Source organism: Pseudophryne corroboree, chromosome 9, assembly GCF_028390025.1.
Source record: "Pseudophryne corroboree isolate aPseCor3 chromosome 9, aPseCor3.hap2, whole genome shotgun sequence".
Taxonomy (NCBI): domain Eukaryota; kingdom Metazoa; phylum Chordata; class Amphibia; order Anura; family Myobatrachidae; genus Pseudophryne; species Pseudophryne corroboree.
This window is the reverse complement of record NC_086452.1, coordinates 310,359,917-310,373,792: the sequence shown is the minus strand read 5'-3', so window position 1 is coordinate 310,373,792 and position 13,876 is coordinate 310,359,917. Positions and strand designations below refer to the sequence as shown.

The 13,876-nt window shown below is 45.2% G+C and overlaps 1 protein-coding gene across 1 annotated transcript in view; it reads right to left on the bottom strand.

The window, feature by feature from the left end:
- Positions 1–13,876, bottom strand: part of GRIN2B (glutamate ionotropic receptor NMDA type subunit 2B) — a 1,069,942-nt gene that overhangs the window by 218,703 nt on the left and 837,363 nt on the right. The window lies entirely within an intron of this gene.

The window sequence follows — 13,876 nt, the reverse complement described above, 5'->3', positions numbered from 1 at the left end:
ATTACAATGATTCTGTATATGTATTTTCTGCCCATAGAGGTTACACTCATCTTACCCCCTACGTGAAAGCTCTGACAACTGCGTAAATAATTAATTAGCAAAACTGATTGGTGCAGTCTGTCTGGCCGTTCATTGAGTATAAGTGGTACGTGTAGGCAGAGCCGTAACTATGTGTGTGCCTGGTGTGCCTGGCACACAGCGCAGTCGCCCTGAGGGCGCAACTGCCCCCATTCCAATTCAACGGCTTGTAATGAGTCAAATTGACTCATTACAAGCCGCCTGTGTGTGCCGGAAGAAGAGAGGACGAGGAGCAGATCCTGGGCAGGTGAGAAGGAAGAGGGAGGGGGAAGAGGGAGCCGCAGCAGCGCTACGTAATTGGTAGCGGTGCCGCATGCAGCTGTCCCTCTCCTTCCACATAGGCTGGCCACCGTCGCAGTGAATGCTGGGATGCGCTTTGCTCATCCCAGCATTCACAGCGGCGGCGGCCAGCCAATGCGGAAGGAGAGGGACAGCTGCATGCGGCGCCGCTACCAATTACATAGCGCTGCTGCGGCTCCAGAGTCCCCCTCCCTCCTCCTCCTTCTTCCCTGCCTGCAGAGCTGCCAGCACGGAGGAGCCTGACTGCATGAGCCAGCGGAGAGATGGTAAGTATCATCTATTCTGTCTATCTATCCTGCTGTAATGTGTAAAAAGGGGGACGCTGGCTGCCGTAATGTGTAAAAAGGGGGACGCTGGCTGTCATAATGTGTAAAAAGGGGATGCTGTCTGCCGAAATGTGCAAAATGGGGGCGCTGTCTGCCGAAATGTGTAAAAAGAGGGACTGGCTGCCGTAATGTGTAAAAAGGGGACGCTGTCTGCCGTAATGTGTAATAAGGGGGACTGTCTGCCGTAATGTGTAAAAAGAGGACGCTGTCTGCCGTAATGTGTAAAAGGGGCTCTACCTGGTGTAGAGACGCTACTGTGCAGCGTAATTTGATTAATGGAGACTACTGTGCACCGTAATATGAATTGGTATTATTTTGTGGCCACACCCCTTCCCCATGAAGCCACGCACCTATATATTTTTCACACGCCTACAGCGCACACTGCCCCTATTTTACATAAGGGGGGGCGCCAATGCCGATTCTTGCACACAGTGCTAAATGTCTAGTTACGGCACTGTGTGTACGATGTGACCTCCGGTAATACTTAATGTATCGTGGCTTATCTTCTTGGATATGCATATAAGGACCATACATTGATAATTACCAATGAGTTGTTTTCACAGAGCCCTGGTCTATAGAGTATGTTACTATACACGTTACTCTATAAATAATAATACTCTCCTTGTGACTTTACTTTCTGACGTCCTTTTGGCTCTGCAAATTAGTGTCCATAACAGGTGTTTAACTGTGCATTAGTATTGGCAACAGATATGGTTTGACACGCTAGTTTATGCACCAGATATGGTTATGCACATAATTGATTTTACACCAGATACTATTTGGCTTTGGACTTCGGCGGCTTAAAAGAGAAGGGAGCACGTGTGTAGACTCGGTGAGGGAAAAAGACTACTGCGCATGCACAGGTCTCCCAAAACATGGCACCCACAGTGACTAATCTCTATTGCACATACAGAAATCCCTGAGAAAATGCCCGTCACATCTTTTTACGAGTTATTTCTATTGCAGCACCAACAAGGGACTCTGGAGAGGTAAGTAATTAAAAATGGGTGCAGGGTGTGCTGTTTTGACCCCCCTGGAACCAGGGGTCCATGTGCCCTGCGCACACTGCACCCATTATAGTTACACCAACGGCTCTAGACATATAAATCGACTGTATATATGGTTTTTCACGTTATTATAGTATTGCATTATACTGTAGATGGCTCTGCATATTAGTCTTGGTTTCAGATATGACTTTACATGAAATATTGCTCTGCACAATCATGGTGTCAGATATGGCTCTGCACATTCATCTTGGAATAGGTACAGTATACTGTAGAACTGCACATTAGTCTTGGCATCAGGTATGGCTCTGCATATTTAAGTGCCAGGCCTGCCCTACCAGCTGTTAACTGAACTGGAGCTGAAGTGCTGGTATATGAAGTTCAATTAACATATAAAAAGTCAGGTTACAGTTCTTCAGGTAATTAAGGAAACAGATGGAGGAAAGTCAAACAATATGACCATAATGCATTACAATTTCAAACAATCTACTATACACTACACACATTCAAATCATTATCATATCTCAAACACACATGGTTATGGTTCACGCTTAAATTCATCTTGAGCATGCTCAACATTTAACAAGCTCACTGTAATTTGTTTACAGTACCTGTGTGTATTGTAATCTGTTGGCTTGATGTCTGCAGATGGTTCAGTGTGTCTGGACCTGACAAGATCTTGTCAAGCCAAATTATCACAATATTTACACCAGTGCTTTTACAAGTCTCAGTGGAAGACCACCATATTTTTAACACAACCACTTCAAAATAGGAAAACGCAAATACCTAACTCAGTAAAAACTGGACTGCCCTCATATACAACAGTCACAGTAGTTAGGCCTGTTTGATTCTGTTACCACCAAGATATTCCTGATAAAAGCCTCAGGACATAAAATCCTCAGGACACAAACCTACAAGGTGATTTATTATAATTCCTTATAATATAACAATTCAGCACAGATTAATTTCAAAATTAGTCATGTGACATAAGTGAGGTCATCGCTCATCAAACAGTGTACATTTTATGTAAGTGGAATCACTACATCCCAAATACAAGTCACTTGTTTATTATAAAAGCATCCCTCTTCCCAAGGAGTGCCATTGTCATACGGTATAAAAAACACAAAAACAAATTGCTTTCATATAGGACATAGAACTTTGAGGAACTCTGGACATTATTCCTGAAACTTTTCAAGTTGAACAATAAAAAATTGCGTATACGAGTTGATATATTTGTATGTTTGTTTTTTCTTCAATGATAGTTACGCATTCCATCATTTTCAAAATTATGTCACAAAAACTGACCTCATTGCAATTTAAATGAAAGTGGTGATATCTTTAATGGCCAACTATTTGGTCAAAACTAGCAAGCGCTGAAATATTGTCCAGACTGACTTATATGGCTGTATGGTGCATGTGAAGATGATTTTTTTATTTGTAGCTTCTACTTGAGTTGTTGAAAGTTGGCTGTGACTAATGTGTACTTTCTAAAATCTATTCCATGGATGATAGTTTGTAACATAGACAAACGGTAAAAAAATGGCATACACAGCTTGAGACTTTAAACCTTACTGTTGTTTGAAGACCTGTTAGTACAGATGTGTCCCACTACAGCAGTGTTCTGTAGCGGGATGCAGCGTTCTGCATGTGCACACGCCACTGGCTACATTACAGTGAATGAATAGTGGGAGCGCACATACACACACGATTTGCTATGCCGCGACCTGTGTGCAGTGATATACATGCATCACAGCCACAGTGTTTAAAGACACAACTGTATGCATGTACACACTGTGCCAAAAGTCATGAGATAGCAGTATGTATAGGTAATGGTAGGTGGTGCTACCATACTGTGACATAAATGGCCAGACCTGCATCAGTTGTAATCAGTGTTTGAACGGGGCATCATAGTGGGTGCCTGAAGAATGGGACATTCCATTTCCGAAGCTGTGCAGGCATAAAGCATTCCTCGATCTATGGTGTATAATGGTGGGCAGTACGGATGATGTAATGGTTAGCATTACTGCCTCACAGCACTGAGGTCATGTGTTTGATTCCCACCATGGCCCTAACTGTGTGGAGTTTGTATATTCTCCCCGTACTTGCGTGGGTTTCCTCCGGGTACTCCGGTTTCCTCCCACAATCCCAAAAATATACTGGCAGGTTAATTGGCTCCCAACAAAATTAACCCTAGCATAAATGTGTGTGCGTGTACATGTGGTAGGGAATATAGATTGTAAGCTCCACTGGGGCAGGGACTGATGTGAATGGGCAAAATATTCTCTGTAAAGCGCTGCGGAATATGTGTGCGCTATATAAATAACTGGTAATAAATAAATAAATAAATAATAATACCTCATGGAAGCCATTATTATCCACCGTGGACAGAACAGTGGTCAACCACGGGTGCTTAATGATCATAATCACAATCACATTTAATATAAGAGATACCAGACGCATATCCAGCAGGTCAGTACAGCATTCTTTAGCTTCCATGGCATATGGGAGACTACCTACCAGAGTACCTCTGTTAACACTATGACACTGTACACTACTGACGTCCCTACTCAGACCATGGAGAACTGGCAACATGTTGCGCGGTCCGATGAGTCACTGTTCCAATTGTTTCAGGCTAATAGTAAGGATCAGGTGTTGCACAGAACCTATAAGTCCATGGACCCCTGTTGTAAACAAGGCACAATGCAGGCTGATAGTGCTTCCATAATGGTGTGGGGAGTGTTCACGTGGCATGTGTTGGGTCCGCTGGTCCGCCTTAACACGTCATTGACCGGTAACTGCTATATTGCATTACTTGATGACCATTTGCAGCCCTTCATGGACTTCATGTACCCCCGCAACGATAGAATATTGCAGAAGGATAATGCACAATGTCATCAGTCCCAAGTTGTCCAGAATTGGTTTGAGGAGCATTCTGGAGAAATTTAATGAATGGTGTGGCCACCGCATTTGCCCAACATGAACCCAATCAAACATTTATGGGATTTGGTGGAGAGGTCTATTCGCACACAAGACCCTGCACCTACAAATATCAGTGACCTGTGGGAAGCTATCTAGATGGCATGAGTCAACATCTCTCCAGAGGTTTTCCATTCACTTGTGGAAGCAATGCCACGTTGAGATGCTGCACTTCGATGGCCTAGAGGGGTTCCTACACAATACTAGGAATCTATCCCATGATGTTTGGCTCTTCAGTGTATGAGAAATTATTTTATACAAACTCTAAAAGCTCCATTTAAGAATTATACATATTCCTGATGGCATATTTAGTTTAGCATCACTGTGATACTTATGATATGCCATCAGTATTTACCATCACTAATCTGTCTGGTGTGTCTCCCTGCATCCTTTGCTGTGGTGTAGGCAGCCTAAAGCTACCAGTGATGGGTTAACAACTAATACGCATGCATAATGTCCGTCTGCCCATGCACATAGTGCTTCAATCAGGCAGGGACTCAGTAAAACCTAGAAAGCTTTGCTGTGTTCCTACTGACGCCACTTGGGACTGTACCTCTTCTGCCAGCTATATCCACAGAAGCAGCAGTAAGCTTAGCTTTCTGCTATTTGCTAAATATTGAATTGTGGTCACATAACCCCCTTTAACATCAGAAACAAGGGCTAAATGGAGGGCCTATGACTTCTTCTTAAATGGAGTCCTAAGTCCCTTCCTTCTCTCTCATGCAGATCCCTCCCCCATTTTCTCACCATCCATCCATCCCTCTACTCTGCTGTCCACTCCCTTTTCTCTCAAGTAACTTGATGTCCCAGATATAAATGTATTTCAGATTTAAAAAAATAAAATAATGAGAATCAGTTTGTGTATAGTTTTCATGTTTAATATCTGCTACGAGTGGAAGCTAAAATACTCCTACATGTTCTGTTACCTCCTGTGAGCACAAAGAGGCAGACTTTCTGACATCACTACATGAGGACTAGCACACTGTGCCATAAATATTATTTGCTTGCTTCTATAAAAAGCATGTGTCACAGCATGGTAAAATATTACAATTTATTTCAGAATGTGATTACTTTTGGATTACATTAGAGCAGAGTTTCTCGAACTCCCCATTACAGTCCAGGTTTTAAGAATATCCATGCATATGTCCAGATGGTTAAGTCAAATTAACTGAGTTACTAATTATGTCACCTGTGCTTAAGCACTGATATCCTTAAAATGTGGACTGTAATGGTGGAGTTTGGGAAACTGCATTGGAGTACGTTCATGCAAATATGCAAATACACACACACACACGCACACACACACACACACACACACACACACACACACACACACACACACACACACACACACACACTAACAGGGACATAAAGAGGAGTGTGCAACCAATGCTGTTCTAGGTGCAAGGCAGGGGTGCGGCACGGTTGCAGCTCCAGCATCAGCTGTTTCCAGTTTGCAAGATACGCGGAGAGGCACTCCTGTAACATAGAAAAGACCAGGGGAAAGATTTAACAAAGCTTGGAAACAGATAACGTACCAACCAATCAGCTAATATCATGTTACAAGGTGTGTTTGAAAAATGACAGTTAGGAGCTGATTGGTTGGTACTTTATTTCTCTCCAAGCTTTGATACATCTTAACCTTTGAAAACTGACAGGAGCTTATTGGTTGGTACTTTAACTCTCTCCACTATGGGGGGAATCCAGTTAGTTGCAGGGTTTGTCTTATGGGGAAAAGCTCCGGGTTTCATGGACAGAGCTATTCAATTAAACAGTTTTAACCAATGCAGTAATACATGCTGACTCATTAATTCCATGTAAAATGCGGAATCATGGGTTTCCACAGATGTTAAACCCCAGAGGGTGACATATCACAGTCTTACAGCTCCTGAAGCTGTGAGGAAAAGTCCACTATGTATTTTAACACGAATGATAATAATTAATTGGATTTCCCCCTTTATCTGTCTTTTCTTGCTCTCATCACGTATGCCGAATCAGGGAGCCTTTGTTGTGCTTCTTCTACACTAACAAATGTGTAAAGTAGGAAAATAGGAGAACTAACCAAAAACTACTGTACAACTGGATGCATTACAAAAAGCTCAGTGACATCCACTAAAGCTGCAGTTTGCAAGGAGTTTTGAAACTGTCAAAATCTACAACGGAATTATGGGAGACTTTAAAGCTAAAATACAGTATTCACGATTTCACATTCTAAAAAAAACGGTCATCAATTCCTGTCGGTTTCACCCAAAAAAAGATGAAAAACTGCCACCAACCTTTTGCAAACCTACCGTTCGTTAAAAGCCTCCACAGATCAATAGGATCTGTGCAGGCTTGTATTATTTTAGAACATTTTAAAAATAAAAAAATTCTACGTACAAAAAAAACATCATAAGGGTCCCCCATAAAAAAAAATGTATGCCTAGGCTTGTAGTGAAAAATAGGGGAATCCTAGATCTAGATTGGTCAGCTCAGGGCTAGAATTCTTAGGGGAGTAGGAACCCCTCAAAAATAGGGATACCCCTCCCTAAGACCAACCAGCCCTGGGCTCTTCTCTTATCTGTACCCCCTGGGGTTTTGGTACAGAAATAATTAATAATTACAATACCACCGGTAAACTGGCACAAGCCATACAGGATTTCAATTACGCCACTCCCTAAACGTCCCCCCAGATGTTAACGCAAAGCATGTCAATTATGTACTGTAGTTCCAGTAGGTCCACACTCATAGCTTAGTTGCTGGGGAGACAAACCAAAGGGGCTAGTTACCTCCAAATGCAGACTGTCAATAAAGGGGCTAGTTACCTCCAAATGCAGACTGTCAATAAAGGGGCTAGTTACCTCCAAATGCAGACTGTCAATAAAGGGGCTAGTTACCTCCAAATGCAGACTGTCAATAAAGGGGCTAGTTACCACCAAATGCAGACAGTCAATAAAGGGGCTAATTACCTCCAAATGCAGACAGTCAATAAAGGGGCTAATTACCTCCAAATGCAGACTGTCAATAAAGGGGCTAGTTACCTCCAAATGCAGACTGTCAATAAAGGGGCTAGTTACCTCCAAATGCAGACTGTCAATAAAGGGGCTAGTTACCTCCAAATGCAGACTGTCAATAAAGGGGCTAGTTACCTCTAAATGTAGACTGTCAATAAAGGGGCTATTTACCTCCAAATGCAGACAGTCAATAAAGGGGCTAGTTACCTCCAAATGCAGACAGTCAATAAAGGCGCTAGTTACCTCCAAATGCAGACTGTCAATAAAGGGGCTATTTACCTCCAAATGTAGAAAGTCAATAGAGGGGCTAATTACCTCCAAATGTAGAAAGTCAATAGAGGGGCTAATTACCTCCAAATGCAGACTATCAATAAAGAGGCTAGTTACCTTCAAATGCAGACTGTCAATAAAGGGGCTAGTTACCTCCAAATGCAGACTATCAATAAAGGGGCTAGTTACCTCCAAATGTAGAAAGTCAATAAAGGGGCTAATTACCTCCAAATGCAGACAGTCAATAGAGGGGCTAATTACCTCCAAATGTAGATAGTCAATAAAGGGGCTAGTTACCATCAAATGCAGTCAATAAAGGGGCTAGTTACCTCCAAATGTAGAAAGTCAATAGAAGGGCTAATTACCTCCAAATGCAGACAGTCAATAAAGGAGCTATTTACCTCCAAATGCAGACAGTCAATAAATGGGCTATTTACCTCCAAATGTAGAAAGTCAATAGAAGGGCTAATTACCTCCAAATGCAGACAGTCAATAGAGGGGCTAATTACCTCCAAATGCAGACAGTCAATAAAGGCGCTAGTAACCTCCAAATGCAGACAGTCAGTAAAGGGGCTAGTTACCTCCAAATGCAGACAGTCAATAAAGGCGCTAGTAACCTCCAAATGCTGATAGCCAATAAAGGGGCTAGTTACCTCTAAATGCACACAGTCAATAAAGGGGCTAGTTACCTCCAAAGGCAGACAGTCAGTAAAGGGGCTAGTTACCTGCAAATGCAGACAGTCAATAAATAGGATTTTAATTACCTACCAGTTAATCCTTTTCTCGTAGTCCGTAGAGGATGCTGGGGTCCACATTAATACCATGGGGTATAGACGAGTCCACTAGGAGCCACTGGCACTTTAAGAGTTTGAGAGTGTGGGCTGGCTCCTCTCTCTATGCCCCTCCTACCAGACTCAGTATAGGAACTGTGCCCGAGGAGACGGACAACTTCGAGAGAAGGATTTTACACAGATAGTGGCGAGATTCACACCAGCTCACACATACAAGGCAAACCAAGCTAACCAGCTTGAAAAATCAGCAACAGCTGAACAATATTACTTAACCAAGTAACAAAACAGTACTTAACCAAGAATAAAGCAGTACTGAACCAATAAATCACTGCAGGATAACGAAGCGCTGGGCGGGCGCCCAGCATCCTCTACGGACTACCAGAAAAGGATTTACCGGTATGTAATTAAAATCCTATTTTCTCTTACATCCTAGAGGATCCTGGGGTCCACATTAGTACCATGGGGATGTACCAAAGCTCCCAGAATGGAGGGAGAGCGCGGAGGCTCCTGCAGAACTGGTTGACCAAACTTAAGGTCTTCAGAGGCCAAAGTATCGAACCTGTAGAAATTAGCAAACGTGTTCGACCCAGACCAAGTAGCCGCTCGGCAAAGCTGTAAAGCCGAGACACCCCAGGCAACCGCCCAGGAAGAACCCACCTTACGAGTAGAGTGGGCCTTAACAGATTTTGGACACGGCAGTCCTGCCGTAGAATATGCATGCTGGATAGTGAACCTGATCCAGCGAGAAGCAGGACACCCAAGTTTCTTGGGATCATACAGGCCATACAGAGAGTCCAATTTTCTGTGACGTGTCCGAAGCTCAGCTCTATCTTCATGGAAGATCAAATAGGGGCTTTTACAAGACAAAGCCGCCAATTCCGACACATGTCGAGCAGAAGCTAAGGCCAACAAAGTGACAGCCTTCCCCATGAGAAACTTGAAGTCAACCTCCTGTAGAGGCTCAAACCAATCCGATTGGAGGATCTGCAATACCACGTTAAGATCCCAGCCCAGGGCGTCGTAGGTGGCACAAAGTAAGGCTGGATGTGCAGAGCCCCTTTCAAAAAAGTCTGAACCTCAGGGAGGGAAGCCAGCTGTTTCTGGAAGAAAATGGAAAGGGACTAAATCTGGACCTTTACAGATCCAAACCTCAGGCCCATATCCACACCTGCTTGCAGGAAGAGAAGAAAACGTCCTAGTTGAAACTCCACCGTAGGAAACTTCTTGGATTCACACCAAGATACATACTTTTTCCAAATACAATGATAATGTTTAGACGTTACTCCTTTGCTAGCCTGTATCAGGGTAGGAATGACTTTGTTCGGAATGCCCTTCCGAGCTAATATCTGGCGTTCAACCTCCATGCCGTCAAATGTAGCCGCGGTAAGTCTTGATAAGCGAACGGCCCCTGTTGCAGAAGGTCCTCCTGAAGAGGAAGAGGCCTCGGATCTTCCAACAGTAGATCCAGAAGATCTTCGTACCAAGCCCTTCTTGGCCAGTCCGGGGCAATGAGGATCACCTGAACTCTTGTTCTCCTCATGAGCTTTAGAACCCTTGGAATGAGTGGAAGTGGAGGAAACACGTACATGGACTGCAACACCCACGGAGTTACCAGGGCATCCACCGCCACTGCTTGCGGGTCTTTCGACCTGGAACAATACCTCTGAAGCTTCTTGTTGAGGCGTTAGGCCATCATGTCGATTTGAGGAACTCCCCAATGATTTGTCACCTCCGTAAACACCTCCGGATGGAGACCCCACTCTCCTGGATGGAGATTGTGTCTGCTGAGGAAGTCCGCTTCCTCAGAAGTTGTCTACTCCCGGAATGAAGACTGCTGACAGTGCCACCACGTGCTTTTCTGCCCAGAGGACGATCCTTGTTACCTCTGACATTGCAGCTCTGCTCTTTTTTCCGCCCTGTCAGTTTATGTAGGCCACCGTCATTACATTGTCCGACTGCACTTGAATGGCTTGATCTCGCAGAAGATTGGCCGCTTGGAGAAGACCGTTGTAGTCAGCTGCCAGAATGTTTATTGGAAGGCTGGATTCCAGGCTTGACCACCGTCCTTGGAAGGTTTCCCCCTGAGTGACTTCGTCCCAGCCCCGGAGACTTGCATCCATGGTTAGAAGGATCCAGTCCTGAATCCCGAACCTGCGGCCCTCCAGAAGGTGAGGCATTTGCAGCCACCAGAGAAGTAAAATCCTGGCTTTCAGCGACAGACGTATCCTCTGGTGCATGTGTAGGTGAGATCCCGACCACTTGTCTAGGAGATCCAGTTGGAAGGACAGAGCATGAAACCTTCCATACTGTAGAGCCTCGTAGGAGGCAACCATCTTCCCCAGAAGGCGAATGCACTGATGAACCGATACCCGGGTTGGTTTCAGGACATCCCGGACCATTGTTTGAATCACCAACAATTTCTCCTCCGGCAGAAACACCTTCTGCACTTCCGTGTCGATGATCATCCCCAGAAAGGACAATCTCCTTGTCAGCTCCAAATGTGACTTTGGAAGGTTCAGGATCCAACCGTGTTCTCTGAGTAGATGAGTTGTGAGTACAATGGACTGCAATAGCGTCTCCCTGGACGATGCCTTTATCAGCAGATTGTCCAGATATGGGATTATGTTCACCCCCTGTCTGCGGAGGAGAACCATCATCTCTGACATCACCTTGGTGCTGTGGAGAGGCCGAATGGCAGTGCCTGAAATTGATAGTGACTGTCTAACAATTCAAATCTGAGATAAGCTTGGTGCGGTGGCCAGATCAGAATGTGGAGGTACGCATCCTTGATGTCCAAGGATACCAGAAACTCTCCCTCCTCCAGACCTGAGATCACTGCTCTCAAAGACTCCATTTTGAATTTGAACTCCCGCACATAAGGGTTTAATGACAAATTCAAAATTGGTCTGACCGAACCATCCGGTATCGGTACCGCAAAAAAGTTTGAATAATAACCCTTGTTTTGCATATGAGGTGGAACCGGGATAATGACCTGTGACTTTTCCAATTTTAGGATGGCTTCCTGTAGGATAGTCCTGTTTGTCAGCAAAGCCGCAAGCCTGATTTGAAGAAACGGTGAGGCGGGAGTTCTTGAAACTCGAGTCTGTACCCCTGGGACACAATATCCTGTACCCAGGGATCCAGGCCGGACGACTCCCAGACGTGGCTGAAACATCTGAGTCTTGCACCCACCAGACCGTCCTCCAGGCTGTGTGGTCCACCATCATGCTGAGGACTTTGAGGAACCAGAAGCAGGTTTCAGGTACTGGGAGCCTGCAGGTGCAGGCTTTTTGGATTTTGCTCAACCACCTTTAAAGAAGGTGCAGGAGGTTTGGACTTTTTTGTCTTAGCGGTCCGAAAGGACTGTGACACAGCTGAAGAAAATGGCTTCTTCGTAGAAGGTGTAGCAGAGGTAAGGAAAGTTGACTTACCCGCGGTTGCCGTGGAAATCCACGCATCCAATGCCTCCCCAAATAGAGCCTGACCTGTGGTGAGTAGGTTCTCCACACTCCTCCTGGATTCCGCGTCTGCCGACCATTGGCGTAGCCAGAGTCCCCTGCGAGCTGAGACCAACATGGAAGATATCCGTGCAGTCAGCGTACCCAGGTCCTTCATGGATTCTGCCATGAACCCCGCAGAATCCTGTATGTTACGTAAAAACAATTCAATGTCACTTCTGTCCATTGCGTCCAAACCCTCTAGTAATGTACCTGACCACATTACTATGGCTTTAGAAATCCATGCACAGGCAATAGTGGGCCTTAACGCCACTCCTGAAGCAGTGTATATGGATTGAGCGTAGTGTCACTCTTACGATCCGCCGGTTCTTTTAACGCGGTAGATCCAGGGACAGGTAAAAACACCTTTTTCTACAGTCTGGAGACAGAAGCGTCAACTATGGGTGGGTTTTCCCATTTTTTCCTATCCTCCTCAGGGAAGGGAAAAGCAACCAGAACCCTTTTGGGTATCTGAAATTTTTTCTCTGGGTTTTCCCAGGATTTTTCAAATATAGCGTTTAATTCTTTAGACGCAGGGAAGGTCAGCGTGGCTTTCTTATTGTCAGTGAAATAAGCCTCCTCAACCTGCTCATGTACTGCACCCCCTTTGCATATGCCACCCCCTTCAGCACGTCCCCATCATCGTCTGCTGTATCAAAGTCGGTATCCGTGTCATCTTGCATAATCTGGGCAAGTGCACGTTTCTGTGGGAACATGCTAGGGGATTTTGCCGGAATAGGAACAGAAGAACCTGACCAAACTGCCATATAATTCTTTAACACCCGAATTTCAGTCTCAGTATGTGCTACCCTAGTAGAAATCTGAGAGATCATTCCCTTAATGGATGTTAACCACTCAGGTTCAATAACAGGGATCTGAAACAAGACAGTACATTCCTGTGTACATGGAATGGATCCTTCCTGAGAGGAAACATCATCTGCAGCATATGACACAGAGTCCCTGTACATGGCTATGGGAGATAATAAACACACACACACACACACACACACACACACACACACACACACACACACACACACGGAATTGACTACACAGTTTCCCCCCAAGTATGCCACAGAGAAACACAGATATTGGAGCCAACTCACACACAGCGCTTCCTGAGGTAGTTATAACACAACTACCCAGCGCTTACTGTGTACCTTAATAGACTACACAGTATTTACACAGCCTCCCCCCCCCCCCCCTTCTACAACCCCCTGGTACCGCATAGGATAGCTGGAGTTGCTTGGAGGGACAGCTCTTCCTGTCAGCATCTGTGTACAGGAACTGCAGACAGGAAAATGGTGCTGAACGCTGCTGGGTCCGCTCTGGGGAGAAGCTCCACCCCCTGAACATGGCGCTGCTTCCTGCTATTCATTAGATTATACTGGCCTGAGGATTTTTGCTGGCAGTGCACCCGGGGTCCCTGACAGATTAGCTGGCCAGTGTAGGGTATCGGCACTGGCTCAGGGTGCCCCTCACAGCGCCACACTATGTACCGCTGAGCACCGGAGCGCAGTAAGTACTGCGCCCCCACCCTGTTGCCGCCATCTTCACACTGGCTCCCCGCTTGCCAGGGGGAGTCACTCGCCACCAAAATCTTCTGGCTCTGTAATGGGGTGGCGGCATGCTGCGGGAGTC